This window comes from Typopeltis vanoorti, chromosome 1 (assembly GCF_054136105.1).
Source record: "Typopeltis vanoorti isolate ZY-2024b chromosome 1, IOZ_Tvanoo_1.0, whole genome shotgun sequence".
Classification (NCBI taxonomy): domain Eukaryota; kingdom Metazoa; phylum Arthropoda; class Arachnida; order Uropygi; family Thelyphonidae; genus Typopeltis; species Typopeltis vanoorti.
In genome coordinates, this window is record NC_143549.1 from 140,350,280 (window position 1) to 140,363,549 (window position 13,270).

General features: G+C 36.1%; 1 protein-coding gene across 1 annotated transcript in view; it reads left to right on the plus strand.

The window, feature by feature from the left end:
• beta'COP (coatomer subunit beta') overlaps nt 1-13,270 on the plus strand; it is a 293,541-nt gene that overhangs the window by 57,255 nt on the left and 223,016 nt on the right. The window lies entirely within an intron of this gene.

The following is a 13,270-nucleotide window of genomic DNA, read 5'->3' on the forward strand; positions in this document are numbered from 1 at the left end:
TATTTTTTTTTAAAGATATCTCCATGGAATGTGGAGACTCATTGTGGGAGACCCAAACTAATTAACACACACAAAACCTATCATACCTCTCCTTAAACTTACTCACTGTTAGAAAACTCACAACTATGACAATCTATTCCACTCATTTACCACTCTCCATGCAAAAAATCTGGTCCGCACACCTCTACTAACCACTCTTACATAATTTCCACAGATGGCCATTAGTTCTCTATTTGTCATATATTAAAAATTTTCCTTTTTCCATCAATTTTTTTAAAAAACCTCTTTAATGTCTTAAAAGTTTTTATTATGTCCCCTCTTTTCTGCCTATCATCTAAACTTTGTAACCCACAAACCTTCAACCTATCCTCATAAGGAGTATTCTGCTGACTTGTCACTAACTTAGTCTCTCATTTCTACCACCTCCTAGTCTCCAAGAAACCCAGGAAACCAAATCTGTGCACAGTAGTCAAGATAGAGAAGTCATTATCCCTCTTTAAATGCTGAATCATGGCCTTTAAAGAGGGATAATGACTTCTCTATCTTTACTTGTTTGCTTGTTTTTCAACATCTGAGTAATCCTTTGAGCTGTTTTACTAACTTTTTTGCAATATGCCCTCTGAACTTCAACTCTCTGTCTGTCTGCCATCATCCCCCTAGTCCTTAGCTTCATCTATTTCTTGCAATCCAGTACCATCAGTATGATGCATTGTATGCAAAAAAATTTTCAACCTGAAGTATAACCTTGCATTTTACAACATTAAATTGATACTCATTATCCTTTGCCCACAATATCAATATATTTAAATCATCCATCTGGTCCTGATGGTATCCCACCTATTGTGCTCAAAAAAATTGTGCCCTAGAACTAACACCTATCATGTATTGCCTCTTCAGTCTATCCCATTCAACTTACATCTACCCTTAAACATGGAAACAGGTCCACATTCAGCCCATCCCAATGAAAGGTGATAAAAAGTCAACCAACGAACCATCATCCAGTTGCTCTCACTTCTGTTCTCTCAAAAATTATTGAGAAGGTCATCAACAACCATTTCAAAGAATTATTGAACCATCTAGAGACATACCAACTAATCAGTGACTAACAGTATGGATTCCACCACTCGTGATCTACAGCTGATCTTGCTTTCACCACCCACCTTTGGACTCAGGCATGGAGAAATTTGAAGAAACACACACACACATGGTCGCCCTCGACATTTCAAAGACATCTGATCGGGTTTGACACAGGGGCCTACTCACCAAATTGCCATCCTATGGTCTGCCTTTTCCACTCTGCAACCGGATTGTCAACTTTCTCACTGGTTGCTTACTATGTGTCATGGTAGATAGCTTACTCTCCTCAGATTTCCCTACCAATACAGGAGTACCCTAGGGTTCTGTTCTTTCACCCACTCTCTCTCTTGTATATAAATGACATGCTCTCACAGACATCCTATCCTTGACCCCCACAGCTGCTAACTCCATACAAAGCCCAAATCTGCCCAGTCATGGAATATTGCTCCCATATTTGGGGTGGTGCACCAAAATCCTCTCTAAGATTGCTTGATTCTATCTAGAAGAGGCCATTCCAACTAATTAATGATCCTTCTCTCACACAGACCCATTTCAATCCCTTTCTCTCACAGATTTTGGTTTCTGCCTTGTGCCTCTTCTACAGATACTTTCATGGACAGTGCTCTGCTGAATTGTCCATTATTATTCTTCCACTCTCCTCCAAAATCATTAAAAACGAGCCACTGCTAACCAACACCCTTTTACAGTTTATCTCAAATCTCATCGAATCAACTTCACTGCTTCCTCTTTTATTCCATCTATTTCTTTCTTCTGGTCTGAGATTATAACCCTCCCCAAAGATTATAACCCTCATCTGTTCAAGCAAAATGTGAACAGAGTCTTCCTTTCTTCTATTCCACTTGCCCACACATGGCACTAGTGTGCTATAGGATTTTTGACCTTTTGTGTATGGACCAGATAAAAAAAAATATATATATATATATATATAGTAGAATGGATGAGGATGGCTGGCAGACAGACACCAGAGTTATAATGATGGAGTGGAATCTAGGAGAATGAGGGTGATAGTGGAGTACCTCAGGATTCTGTACTAGGACCACTACTCTGTAATTTTGTGTGTGCATATCTGCCATTCACTCCCTAACCATGCTACTAGCTTCATATCCATTTCCAACTTTTATTATTTATTTTTACAATAAAAGTTTTTTGCAAAAATATATAATTTGAAAATAAGTAATTAAATTTTTTTCATCTCCCCCCCCACACACATTAGTTTGTAGTAGACCAATTCTCTATTAATGCCTTTGCAGTGTAGAAACTCTAAAACCATTGTGTTTTATTTTTCCGTTTTGATTTTGAATTCAAATTGTCAAATGGCATTCGATTTGTTCGATAACTGTTTTCTTCTTGCAAATTACTATAGACTGAACAGAGCTGTTCTACATATATAATCACATTTTTTTGTTTTAAAATTACTGCAACTGTTAAAACAATTGGCATCATAAACATGACTGCTTGAAGCAAGTAATTTGCCATTTTCAGATTGCTTATGTCCTATTTAGTTTCTACTGAAATCAATTGAATTTTTTTTCTACTTTTATCACTTTCACAATCACTACAATCCCCATTTATTTTCCATATTTCAAGGCAATAAAAAATAGAATGGTATGTTTACGTATGCAGTTTATTATTATTATTTTTTACTAACTTCGTTTGAAGTACATGCCCACTATTAATATGCAGAATTTATTCAGCGAAAGAATATTCAATATGGCATAGAAAGGGGAAAGAATTATTGGACTGAAAATTTTCTACAGTGCATTGTAAAATATCAGTGAACTTCACACATTAAAATGTTCATAAATTCGGGAATCTGTGTTCATTACATGAGTTTGGAGCCGCAATTTATTTTATTCGTCTGTGCAGTGTTTGTAAATATGAATTGTTTGTATCTTGAAAGCTTGTAAGTAGAGGCTTGCTCTGTACTGTGGGTAGACTAATGGTTAGAAAATCCAGAAACCCTTATCTGGAAATCAAATATGGACTCTTTTAAAATAACTTAAGCATCTAATAACCAGGGCTGTGATTTCATGCTGAACATTCATCAACCACGTAGTGAACCTCACAAAACTTCAATGCCCATGATTCAAACCAACAATCTCTTGGTTGGTGAGTGAATGTGCTAACTACTTGGCATATTGGCTAGCTGAATTTTTGCAGAATGCATTGATATTCCTTAACTAATTTACTTTGTGAAATAAATGCACACAATTTTGAAGTAACTAAACACTTAATTGAACTGTGAACCATTTCATGGACATATTAGATCATATAATTTTTGCTGTGAAGAATGTGCTTTTTTACTGACCAACTACTAGTTGTAAACTATTCCATCTGTAATCTGTTCTTAGAAATAGTGTGGTGTAAATAGGTTTGTGCGACAAATTTACATGCGTTTTTTTTTCTGAGAGAGAGAACATGTTTTTATATTTATGTATTTGAATACTGAATTAAAAAATTATTTCAGATTTTTATTTTAGCTCAAAGAAATATATAAATTATTGTGCATATGAGAACTGTATTTGATAATTATATACTTGAATTCAAGAATACATTAAAACTTTAAATTCATCAGTTTTCATTTGCAACTGTCTGGTGTGTTAAGGCTAGCTGAAAAGAAATCTAATTGAGAAAGGAAGTGTTGTTTCATGAAATAGTTCTATCAGAATTTTAATCAACAGTTTTCTGTCTCCCAAAAGTTAAATACTGTTGAACACTTTCAAAACTGTTAACACTTGTGTACAACTATCCATTACATAAAAAAAAAAAAAAAAATGTAAATTATAACCAGAAAATTTAAGTGGTAAAATGTAATTCAGCATGCAAAATAGCTACATGTTCACTTTATTCTGCTTGTTCAGTGATATGAGGTTCTAATCTATAAATTGTTAGATTCACTAGTTTTGTTGTTGTGTGAAATGGATTTACTAGCATCACTTTTCATTGTTATGGATGCATCATAAATTCACCAATTCATAAATTTATAATCAATCATTGTTCTCTTTTAATGATAAAAATTGTTTAGATGTTCTGAAATCCCAAAACATGTATGTATACTTATGAGTGCATCCTCTTGATTGTATGATCACTGTTTCTTGCATTTCTTTTTCAATTTGTTGCTACCTGCATAATATACTGTATCTTATTATCCAGTATAAGATGAGGAGATTAGATAGATTTGTGTAAATTCAATACATAGATATACAAAATAAGTGTAAAAATTTAGTGAGCTTGGAAAAATATATCAAGTACACATTCTGTTTGTTATTCATTCTGTGGGTTGCTGTCTTATGGATTTTGTACTTTACTACCGAGTATGTACTCGGTAGTACATACCGAGTGATATTATTAATTGCACTCATTTGAGCTGGAAAATTTCACCTGCTTTAAAAAATCAGTCTAGTGGATGTGATCAGGATTTTTTTAATGCATTCCAAAAATCATAATCATCCAAATATGGTATGCAGACACTCACTGTATATTTTTTTGGTTGGTGGCTTAGAGTTCTGTGAGCATAATGTGTGTTCCCAAAAAAGACTAGAGATAAATGTCAGCACAAAAAGAAAATAATGTATTTATTGTCTCAAAATCTGAGTTTTACTGAAGGTAAGAAGAGGTGAATTGAAATTTATATGGAAAAATCAGTCTAGTGGATGTGATCAGGATTTTTTTAATGCATTCCAAATGAAAAATCATAATCATCCAAATATCATGGTATGCAGACACTCACTGTATATATTTTTTTTGGTTGGTGGCTTAGAGTTCTGTGAGCATAATGTGTGTGCCCAAAAAAGACTAGAGATAAATGTCAGCACAAAAAGAAAATGATGTATTTATTGTCTTAAAATCTGAGTTTTACTGAAGGTAAGAAGAGGTGAATTGAAATTTATATGGAAAGGAAGAAAGAGCCGTGTTGTTGTTGTAGTATTGAAGGTGAATAGGTTGGTCTTATGAGATTGAAAAATATGTGGTGATCAGAGTTTGTTATGGGTTGTAAAAAATTGTAAAGCTGGGGATGCTTGAGCAATGCTATGGATTAGCCATATTATTGCTAATACATCACAATAATATGGATTAGATTTCAGGGATCAGTGAGAGGCAACTTATAAGAGAAAGAGGGTAGGTGAAAGAGCAGAGCTCTGGTACATTTCTACATTGCTGATGAAATCTGAAGTGGGTGACATTGATCACAACACATGAACATTCAGAACAAACTGTCTACCTATTTTAAGGACAGAAAGTAGGCCAGCAGACCTCTTTGTTGACTCTGCCTGTCCAGAGGTAACAGGATATAATAGAAACCCACTGTGAATCCTTCCCTGTATAAGAGGAAACTGTTTGTTTTGACAGAGACGTGCAGTGTTATTTGACTGGTAGGCTTATTAGCAAAGATCAGTAGTGCATCTATTCAAGTCAAGGTATCTTCGTCTTGTAATGCTGTACATCCTGTTGAAATGTTTCAAATGTCAGTGGTATGATAATGCTCAAATTGACTGTCATGGCTCTGCCATGTATGCCCAGTGTGCAGTAAAGAATATAATAGACTACTCTATGAAGAATCAAAATTGTTTAGTTGTAAGAATATTCAACTTATATCTAGTATGCCAGTATTTCATGGATGGAAAAGATTAAAAAAATAAAACAAAATGAAATATCTCATTTCAGGATGACATGGAGGAAGCTTACCACAACAGCATCTAATAGAAAACCTTGTTATGTTGAGAAGGTAGTTGGAAAGAAAGCATCAAAGAGAAATTCAGAAGCATATGGCTGGTTTGATTGGGTTGCCAGACCTTTTCATTCCTGCTAAAGTTTTACCGATATCTCCATTGAACTTGTTAAAACAACCAACTGCTGCAGTATTACTCCTGATCCTCATTGATTCATAAAGTTACCAGAATGTGAGTGAATGAGTGTGAGAAGTCAAAGAGTTTGTAATAAGCATATCAGTGCTGTGTGTGTGTAAATCATCCCCCCCCATGAGAATTATAACACAACTCCTGAAATAATAAATGAATGTCATTATCAGCAAACACCTGCTTCATGCTAGCTGTGCCACTTCTTTTTAGGATTATGGCCTTATTAGGTTATATAAACATGAAATCTTTGACAGATATCAAAAAATGGGAATATTATTACCTTAATAAGAAGCAGCTTAGACAAAATTAAATGGATGTTTCTTGTAAAATAATATTCCTGTAAAATTGCTACAGGAGATGATCTTTACACAGGCAGCTGTGTAGAAAAGGACAGAGGCAAAGCACCAAGTGTGCCAAAATAAATGTGCTTCCTTCTGGATTTTCTGTGTCACCATATACAAGCTTATCATCCAAATTTCACTAGTCATTGTAGGTTGAAGTGCATGCTACTCTATGGTTTATAGCAATTATCAGTTTAACACCTGATTCATGCGGTTGTTTTAGCACACTACTGGGTGCAGACGAGGATTGAAGATGGTCTAACTACTTTTTTTTTTTTGAAGAGCTGTAGTTTGTAGTTGTTTGGCAATACTTCATGAGAAAGAGGCTTCCAGAAAGCAGAGGTGGATGAACTATGAGCGGAACAAGAGAAGAAGGCTCAGTGTGTTTGCAGGTGCACTGGAAAGGGATTCTGGCAGCTGCTGCTGTTGTTTTAACAGGCTCAACAGAAAGTGGAGGAATTATGGTGCTACTTCAGTAGAACAGTGATTATGGAACTACTTGTGCAATAGACACAGCACAGCAATGCACAGTGCTGAAACATCTTGTATGTGAGATAGAAGTTGAAATGAGTCTGTAAGGGAGGGATCGTCTGTGAGATGAATTGCTTTCCTCTTGACAGCATTAAGAATTTTTATGGAAGATTTTAAGGTATACCACCACCTCAAACATGTGACCAGTATTCCAAGAATGGTGGATTTGCCATTTGTACAGTTAGCATTTTGAGCAGAAAATGATGCCTAGTTTTTTGGATGCTGAGTAAGCTATTGATGTCTGTTTACCATGAGAGCCTATAGATAAATGTTAGTTAAAGTAGAGAGATCTGATCCTGTGTGGTGATTTATGTATTGCTGAGCGTAAGGAAAGGTGAGCTGAGATCCTTTATTCATTCCTCTGCTGCTCTATTTTCCTTCTCACCATTTCTTCTGTAAAATTCAGCACAATCATACCACATTCATTTTGTCCCACTGAATTTTACAGAAGTTAATATGGACATTGTGAAATGAATGAAGATGTCTGCAAACAAAAAGATAAGGGTTGAATTGATGAAGTGGAGATAAATGAAGATGTGGTGTTGAGCAAGATATTACATTTAGAGAAGAGATTGGCTGTTAAGGGTGTGTTTTATGTGGCTCCTGCCTACAAAAGGCTTGTATAAACCTATAGTACATTTGCACTGTGAGTAGGTTAAGGATTTTTTTTTATTTATTAATTTTATATTTTTTCATTTATTTTTACATTTAACATAGGATAGTAGAATAGGGAAGATGTTTGTAGATTCTGTTGTGAAGGATGTGAAAACAGCACTTGATAGGAGAGACATGAGGAAGTGATTGGATGGAACAAATGATTTGGGAGGAAGCATAAATGATGTTGCAAGGAATTTCAGGATGTCATTAATGACAGTGAAGTGTCAGTCATGGATGTGTTGTCAATGTCTGATAGTTAAGAGTCAAGGAGAAAGGTGAGAAAGGTAGTTATTACAATAATATCTTTCTACTCAGCTATCCGAACCAGATACAGCTCTTCAGACTCCTTTCCAGAACATGTCAGAATAAGTGTTATCAAGGTTATTCAACAGCTGTCTTGAAATCTTCCTATACTCTCGAGAAGAAGAAATTTTGAGTATCTCTCTATGTGGCCAGTGTAACTTTAAATACATCACTCTCTCGTAGCATGCTACAAGAAATAAAGAGAACGCAAACCAGGACATCAGGTCCATCACTGTTTTATACTTCTGAGGGTTAGCTCAAGACTAGTCACAAAATGTCTTGGATATCTTGAGAAGAATGTCTTCATTTGTATTTTAGGCAAAGTTCTTTGTACTGCCCCAATCTGCAGATATTACTGTTAACAATAACACAAATGAATTTCTCGTTCTCTCTCTCTCTCTCTACACACACACACACACACACACACACACACACACACACACACACACACACACACACACACACACACACACACATATCATGCATATATTCTGAGTGGGCAGTGCACATCCATGGAAATAGCAATATCACCAGTATTATATTTCTTCCTGTTAGACTCCTGTAATTTTTTCTTAGCTTTGTGTAATTCCAAATTAAACACAATGTAATAATGCCTTCATGAAGAAGATACTTTTTGACACGTGAACATTGCATCACGTTCACCTTAATAGCTCCCCGGGTGTGTGGTCACAAATACAGACACCTTTGAACAGACATACAGATGGTACAGTGGGTGAAATTCTTAGCATTCCAGTGGTTTTAAACCACCCAGAAGGAGAGGCAGTGTGTATGCTGAGACAATAGCATCCAGAAATCACTGGCTTTGATTGGTTATTGTGTCAACCAGTCCAACTTAACATTGTATTTGTCATGAATTGCTGTTTTTGTTTTCTCAGTTTCATCTGTTTTGCATGCATGAAGTGTGAACTGATGTGCTTAGGACAATATATAATTTTCTATAAATAATTTATAACTTTTTGCCATATTTACCATGGGAAACAGAGTGGATGATCTACTGAATGTCCTGTTTTCTGCCAGAGTTTTTGTGGATTGTATGATTGTAGTCGAAGAAGGCTGGAACGTGTGTACAAATAGTGAAAATGAGTTATTTCAACCTTTCTTTGGTTCAATCTGGAAAAATAATAATTTCCCAAGTGATTACTTTTTCTGATTTCTGTGCATATTATATGGCTGTATTTAAAAATTGTATCAAAAATCAAATTATCCATGTCTCACTCTGTATTTGCCAACGATAATCTAATCTCACCATGTAGCATAAACCCTTATGCTTCTCACATAAATGGCATGCATGATGCATAGCTATTTTTCATTTGATTTTTATGCTTTCCATATTTAAAATTATATTAATTGATAAATTAAAATATTCAAAGTTATCCTACAGTTAATTGCATTGGACTAATTAAGATGAGCACCGATGCACTATGCATACTTAAAACTTTCATACATCGATAAAAATTGTGTGTGTGTGTGTGTGTGTGTGTGTGTGTGTGTGTGTGTGTTTGTTCACACACACGCACATATATATTGACTTGGGAGTGTTGGTGGATAGGGAGTTAAAGTTTAGGGGACACATAGCAAAAGTGGCTAAAGCAGCTCATCAGATCACTTGGTTACTGAAGAATACTTTGATGAGCAGAGACAAGCAGGTTATTGTTCCTTTTTATCGAGCCTTGATAAGACCCCATCTTGACTACTGTGTGCGTATCTGGGTGCCAGGGTTTCTTGGTGATGGGGAGAGAGGATCCAGAGGCAAGTGACCAAGATGGTAGCTGGTCTATGGAATGAACCTTAAGAACAGGTTGAAGATTTGTGGGTTACAGAAACTGTTTGATAGGTGGAAAAGGGATGATATGATTGAGACATTCAAATTACTGAGAGGTTTTTACAAGATTAATTCAGAGGAAATTTTTCAGAACAGGTGTTGGTGGTGGGAGAACTAGGGGCAATTCATGGAAATGAGCAAGAGTATCATTAGCAGAGGCGTTAGAACTAGGTATTTTACTTGGAGAGTGGTGAATGAGTGGAATAAACTGCCCGAGTCTGTTGTGGGTGCCATGACTGTGAATGAGTTCAAAGCAAAGTATGATAGATACTGTGCAAATGCTGAATAGTTTTTGTCATGTTGTTTAGGGCTTCCCTCAATGAGTTTAAGGACTCCTTGGAGTTGCCCATAATAATAGAACATGATTTTAATAATGACTTTTAGTGTTTGTGCGTACAGGTGAGGAATCAGAAGCTTATTGAATTTTTTTGAAGAGTTTCAGGTTGTAGCTGTTTGGAAATAATTTTTGTGGTAAGTTGTTGCTAAGGACTGAGGTAGATGGAATAAGAGGAAGAAGAAAAGCAGGTTTGGCGTGTTTATAGCTGCTGCACTTTTATTAACAGGTACAATAGAAAGTGGAGGAATGATGGTTGCCAATTCAGTGGAGCAGTGACCATTGAAGTACCTGTAGAATAGACATAGAGCTAAAACACTGCACCTGTGAGATAAAGATTGAAGTGAATCTGTAACAGAGGAGTCATCTGTGAGCCGAATTGCTCTCCTCTGGACAACATCAAGAATTTTTAGAGAAGTTTTTAGGTGCATCACCCCAAACATGTAAGCAATATTCTAAGCATGGGCAGATTTGGGATTTGTATATTGTTAAGAGTTGGTTAGGTATAAAATAGCATTGTGAACAAGAGAGAGAATGCCTAGTTTTTTTTGGATGTTGAGGAAGCTATTGTTGTGATATGCTTGTGCTGGGAGAGGCTGGAGGTGAATGTTTGTCCAAGCAGAAAGAGATCTGATCTTGTGTGGTGATTTATGCATTACTGAAGGTAAGAGTAGGTTAAGTGATCCCTTTTGTGAGAGAAAAGGCAAGACTGTTTTGATTACAGTGAATGTGACCAGATTGTTCTTGCCCCATTGAAAGATAGTATGTAGCTCAGTGTTTAAGTGCGAATTTCCTCATCTCACTACTTGAAATTGGATCCCATTCAAGACATTATTATTAGATAATCTAGGGAGCCAAGGACTCATCAAGGGAGGCCATGCATCATCTATGCCATCTGTCATACCTTCTCTTAAACGCATTCACATTAGATGCACTTGCTACTTCAACAGACAAACTGTTCCACTCACTCATGGTTCTGCGAGAGAAAAATCTAGCTCTCACCCTTTCTTAACTGCACACAAGCTTAACTTCCATAGATGCCCCTGCCCAGTCCTTCTCCCCACCTTCCATATAATGAAAAATTTTATCTACTAATATCCTGTAATGCCCTCTCAAAAGTTTATAAACAGCTATCATATTACCCTTCTTTCTTATTCCACATACTCTCAGTCTGTCTCATTCCATAATCCCAATATCATCTTTGTAACTCTTCTTCTTTGCGGCTTTTCCAAAATTTCTTTATTCCTATGGAACCCAGGAGACCAAATCTAGACAAAATAGGCCAGGTGCAGTCATAGCAAAGCCTTGTAATGAGGAAAAATGTTCGTTTCAACATTGCAGTTATCAAATTGCAATGTTGAATTGTATTTTTAATTTTTGTGATGTGTTATCTTTTAACTTCAACTTTCTATCCATCATAACTCCAAGATCGCTAGCTTCATCAGTTACTGTAAGCATAATCCCACCAATGTAATGTGCTGTTGAGTATTGTGTCATGCCAAAGTGCCTAACTTTACACTTACTTTGAATTGACAGCCATTATTATTATCACCACTTCCAACACTTATTATCAACACTTCCAACCATTCAAATCACTCTGTAAATGCTGTATATCACAGGCATCCTATCTTTGCATCATAGCAAACAATTGAAGATCTCATGCCAGGCCCTTTCCAATACCATTAATGTATATAAACAACAATGGTCCAAGGACTGATTCCTGGGGCACACCACTGGTAACCTTAAACCATGGAGATTCACAATCCCACATACATCACTTTCTGATACCTGTCTGTCAGTCCCCCCCCCCTTCCACACACACACACACACACACACACACACACACACACACACACACACACACACACACACATATATCCAAACCACTAGTTTATATTACAGTCATATATTCTCTAGTTTATGCAACACAAAGTCCAACAGTGTCATAGTGTACCCGTTCCCTTTATCCAACTCAGAAGTAACATTATTATAAAATATGAGCATATTGCTCACATATGACCTCCCTTTAGTAAGAATACTCAAGGTTATCCTTCACTTGAGAATATTCAATTTTATTGTTAAATGCTATTTGCTCCTTTCACTGGCTTATTTTTCTGGATAACTATCCTATTATTTCAACATAGTATTTGTGTCCTGCATCTCCTATCTAGGCCAGAGCTAAATAACTAGGAGAAGACCTTCAGAGTACAAGAAAGAGCAAGGACCAGTTTGGACTTTTGATCTGATTTTATATCATCACCTTAGTTGCATTTATTTTGCTATCTGGTACTCTATTTACAAAATAAATTCAACATATTCTGATTGAATATGAATGAGTGATAAGGCAATTTGAAGTATAGTAGACTCTGGTTAATTGGAGCATCGATTAATCAGGGTAGCTATTTATTTGGAACAAATATGGAAGAACAGAAACAAACCGAGAATATAACCCAAAGTTGCTTTGCTTATTTGGACCACCTTGCTGCTTTATCAGGACAGTGGCTGTAGATGGCACACATGTAGTGAGCTGCATAGACAGTGTTGCTGTTAGTCAGGATACAGAGTAGAGGATGCACCTATTTTGACACTGTAACGATTCTACAGTGACTGCTTTTGATTAAAACAGGTGTCTTAATTTTTTAGTAAAAAGTGTAACAAACAGTGTAGAGATTTAATTTTTTTTTTTTTTTTAATAAGGCCCCTATCAAGATGCCAAGGAAAGATCTAATGTTAGCAGATAAAATCACCTTACTACACAAAATAAAAAGCAAACCATCTAACAACAGTCATCATCAGTTGGCAGAGATAACTGCTCTTCCAAAATCTACAATTGCACATTTGTTAGGCCTGCAGGATAAATTTGCAAGAAGAATAGCCATTGCATGATGGACAACGGGGAAAATTCCAAAAATGGAAGCAAGAAAGCAAGGATCCAGACATTGAGGAGTCTCTCAATCAATGGTTTTCTATTGTAACTGGATGAGGTATGCGTGTTAATGGTCAAATGTTAAAAACCAAATCAGAAGAATTATCTAGAAAGCTGGACCATGTGAGCTTTAAAGCTACAGATGGTTGGTTACCGCGATGGAAAACCAGACATGAAATAAAATTTCAGAAAGCACAAGGTGAGAAGCAGCGCTGATACTGTGAACGCTGAACAACAGAAATCAACTAAACTACCTGAATTGCTACAGAAATTTAGTCTAATGAAATTTATGATATTAATGAAACAGGTCTGTTTTACTGTGCCACACCAGATGGTTCCTGGAGATATAAACTTGCCACGCTGTCAGGTTTAAAAAAA